A 4,337-nucleotide genomic window follows, 5' to 3' on the forward strand; every position below is an offset into this window, starting at 1 on the left:
TTATGCTTCCGGGTTGCCATTTCAGCCCAGAAGCTTTCCATTTCAGTTTCGTCCTGCAAGGATATCATTGGCATGGTCTGATAATTTAGAAACTCCTCACCCAGAAGGTCATGCTCCTCTGGCCCATGGTATGGGAGGAGATGGGGAAACCTATTTATGAAAGTAGAGTTACAAGTTGTTACGTTTTAGGTATATAGTCATCAACCAGCAGCAGTTCATACACATCTTTGAGGAGAAGCCACATAAGAATATCTCATGTGCAGTTTAGGAGTGAACACACCTCATCATAAAACACAGGGTATTTTAGCTAAGATGATAGACAATAATTAGAGAAAAAAAACTAACCTTTCAACAAAGTACAGGACATCTTCGATGTCACTTTCAGCCCTCTACCGTACATCTACAAATTGTGCGTGCTTGATCAGTGGCTCTTCCAGTGGCAGCTTCTTAAGTGCATAGTCCACAGCACTTGTCAGGAAACACAACACAGCTTCATGGAATGAATCCACCTGCTGTGGTGTGATGTCACCCTCGTCGAGTAATCTGTTAAGTTTAGCCCTGGTTGTGAACCCAATGTTCAACTTTCTTCCTGTCACAGATACAGCATATCGGTATAAGGTACAAGGCTAAATATCACATATCACAGTGTTTGATCATAATAATAGTCAAATACTAACCTGGTAAATGGTTTGCCTTTTCTTTAAAGGCAATTTCACAAGGCTCCTCATGGCACTGCAGAGCTGCTGGAACCATAAACTTGGAACATAGCTTGCGTACGAATTTCACCATCTATAACAGACATTTACTAAAATAGTAGGTGAAACCTGTTTTAGAGGATCCCTGCAGATATCAGCAAGAAACACAGAATGGAAAAAAACTGCTAAATCCAATCCCACCTCATCATGTAACAAAAATATTGATGACTGCTCTCTCTGAAGCAGCAAGTTGAAAGAAGTGAAAGTTGGTACGGTGGCTTGGAAGAACAGCAGGTACACTTCTGTCATGGGGTCAGTGAATGTCTGCCCAAGTCTCTTGAACCTGGCCTGATTTTCATCTTGAATCAATCAATAAATAACACAAAACAAGAGGTTGTCATTAATACAAGTATGTGACTAACAATCCATGTAGTTGCTGCATAATGAAATTGAAAATTGATAACCATTAGGGGTGTAACGATCCATCTACTACATCGATGTATCGATTTATATTCCTATGATCCAACTACATCGATATGTGCTCGGCGAGTTGGTCTTTTGGACAACATATATCGATCTAACATCGTTTTAAAATGTAATAAATCGATTGTATCGATACTAGGAAATAACCCATTGGATTTAAGCACGTCAGACTTTATATGGATGTTTTTTCTTAGCACTTTTAATGATAAAGGCTTTAAACATTACTCGATTCAGTCTGCCTATCCGTGACGTCATCGCGCCAACAGCAGCGCAAAGACAACCAAACATAGCATGGCGGACTACAGAGGAGAAGCCGACGAGCGAGAAATTATCAAGCCACCATTGCGGTCCAGTGTGTGGAAACAGTTTGGCTTTTGCAAAGACGGAGATGTTCTAAATAAGTCGCTCGCTGTTTGTAGGATATGTAAAGGTCAAGTAAAGTACAACGGCAACACGACAAATCTCTCCAACCACCTACTAAGGCGCCATGGGATTTCACACAACACCGACCGTCCAGGCACCTTTTGCAGCGTTCCCGCTGCTACAGCAGCGAAAGGTAAAGTCAACTCCGCAGAAGCCTCAGGTCTCGCCTGCATGTTTAGTCAGAGGCCAAAACTCAGCTCGGGCGAAAAACATCACGGCAACAATTGCCAAGTTTATCTGCAAAGACATGCGACCCTACAATGTGGTTGAAAATCCGGGATTCCGTGAAATGATTCAAACATTGGAGCCAAGGTACACAATACCAAGCCGACCACACTTCTCAGAAAAGGTTATTCCTGCATTGTACGAAAGTACTAAGAATGATGTGAAGCTGTCGCTTTCTCAAGCTGAACGAGTAGCGATAACGACAGATGGCTGGACGTCATGCTCAAATCAAGGGTATGTGACAATTACCTCTCATCACATTGATCCGGAGTGGAAAATGAAGACCTTTGTTCTGCTAACCAGAGTTTTAAATGAAGCCCATACTGGTAAAAATATTGGCGCGTTACTGCGTGAAGCCTGCATGGAGTGGAAAATCCACGACAAGAATCCTGCCATCGTCACAGATAACGCCAGGAATATGATTGTGGCCGGTGCAGAAGCCCAGTTCAGTCCACACATTACCTGCTTCGCACATACACTCAACCTTGCCTCGCAGAAGGGTTTGGGGGTGGACCGTGCTTCCAGGTTGTTGGGGAAAGTGCGAAAAATTGTTGGATATTTTCACCGCAGCCCGATTGCATGTCACGCCCTATAGGAAAAACAAACTCTGATGGATTTACCAAAACATAAACTGATCCAAGACATAATCACCAGATGGAACAGTTCATTCGAAATGCTTGAACGTTTTTTGGAACAACAGCCAGCTATAATGGCAACTCTGATGTCCAAGGATCTACGAAAGGGGGTCACAGATGTAGGCACGCTGAGTGAGAGTGATATTGCCAACATGGATGACATTGTTCAGTTGATGGGTCCTGTCAAAATAGCAACCACTGTGATGTGTGAAGAAGACCAGCCAACTCTCTCTGTAATTGCTCCTCTTCAAGCAAAACTGCTGAAACACCTACAGCCATGCGAAGACGACTCAACCCTGGTTGCAGAGATTAAGAGGGTGATGGCCAGTGACCTCTCCACACGCTACAGAGGCACCCAAGATGCTCTCAACATAGGTAATTAATTTGGAGTCTTAATTAAAATCAACTTGGTTAATATTTTAGGTTATTAGACTGTATTAATTTGTAAAATGCCACACCTTTGCGTTTTCAAGTTTGAATTTGAGTTGTTTTTTCATATGGAAAAGTAAACAAGATATCTGCAATATAATTCTTAGTTCATGGTGGCTTTATATCATCACTGTGCCACATTTATTTTAAACATACTAAAGTTTAATCTTCTGATTATTTTGTGTATGAGGAGGTGGTCATCACTTGCAATTTCAGGTCAACTTAATTTAATAATGCAATGAATGCAATATTCTTGTTCTTTAAACAGCATCAGCGTTGGACCCGCGATTTAAAGAACTGCCCTACCTGGAAAAAGAGGACAGAGAACAGGTCTACACAAAACTGGTTTTTGAGGCAGAAGTGTCCCACCAGGTAACTCTTCTCTCCTCTTTCCTCTGCTCTTTTCTCTTCTCCCCTTTCATTTGTCCTCTCTCAAATCTCATCTGTTCTTTATCTTCCTCTAAATTTATGTGTGCAGTATTACAGAGCAGAAATTTGAACAGTTCACACATTCTTACATCAATAGATGCAAGCAATGGGAAATCAGGAGGAAGACGAGGGAAGCTCAAGCACAAAGCTGTCAGGATTCAATGAAGAGACCACAGGTGTGTTTCATGTGATACCAATAAAATATTGTTGTTGTTTTGTATTAATGAGAAACATGACTATATTTTGAAATATATTTCTTATATTGTAGCTCCAAATGAGTCACCTCCTTGTAAGAAGAAAGCCTTAGATGCGCTGTTTGGCGATTCCTTCACCCAAAGAGAAAGAAAATCCACAAGCGAGACAGCCAGAGCAGAGGTGTTAAAGTACCGAGCAAAAGATGCGTTGCCTTTGACTGAAAATGCCATGAAGTGGTGGAGATCTCAGGAGAAAGAGCTACCTGTACTTTCCACCCTTGCTAAACGGTACCTGTGCATTCCAGGCACCAGTGTGCCAGCAAAACGAGTTTTTAGTACTGCTGGCGACATAGTGAACGCACAGAGAAGTGTTCTGCAGCCAGATCATGTTGATCAGTTGATATTTTTGAAAAAAAATCTGTAGTCATTGAAGAGTAGCCTAGTAGGTTACACTTGATCTTTTGTTGAATATTGTTTGTTTATTAAAATGAGAGTAGTAGCAGGTTCATCCACTGCTCATTCAACCTGAAGAAATGTTGGTTGCACTTTATTTTTGATATTAATACTGTATTTGTATTGTAATGTTGAAAAACAAAAGCAGAAGTAGCAGGTAAACCTACTCTTTATTCAACCTGAAGAGATGTTGGTTGCACTTTATTTTTGATATTAATATTGTAATATTTTTATGTTGAAAAACAAAAGCAGAAGTAGCAGGTAAACCTACTGTTGAAATGTTGGTTGCACTTACTGTACTTTTATTGAAAATGTATTGAATATTGAAAATGAGATCAGACAATTTTAACTTCCTGTTAATTCAACCTAAA

The 4,337-nt window shown here is 40.7% G+C and overlaps 1 long non-coding RNA gene across 1 annotated transcript; it reads left to right on the top strand.

Moving 5' to 3' along the window:
• Nucleotides 1–2,662: 2,662 nt before the first annotated feature.
• On the top strand, nt 2,663–3,715 carry LOC311131794. Its single transcript, XR_014613469.1, has 4 exons — nt 2,663–2,836; nt 3,159–3,262; nt 3,417–3,495; nt 3,588–3,715. It is a non-coding gene; the product is annotated as an uncharacterized lncRNA (long non-coding RNA).
• The last annotated feature ends 622 nt before the right edge of the window (nt 3,716–4,337 follow it).

The sequence above is a fragment of the Coregonus lavaretus genome (genome assembly GCF_964263955.1).
Source record: "Coregonus lavaretus genome assembly, chromosome: 7".
Taxonomy (NCBI): domain Eukaryota; kingdom Metazoa; phylum Chordata; class Actinopteri; order Salmoniformes; family Salmonidae; genus Coregonus; species Coregonus lavaretus.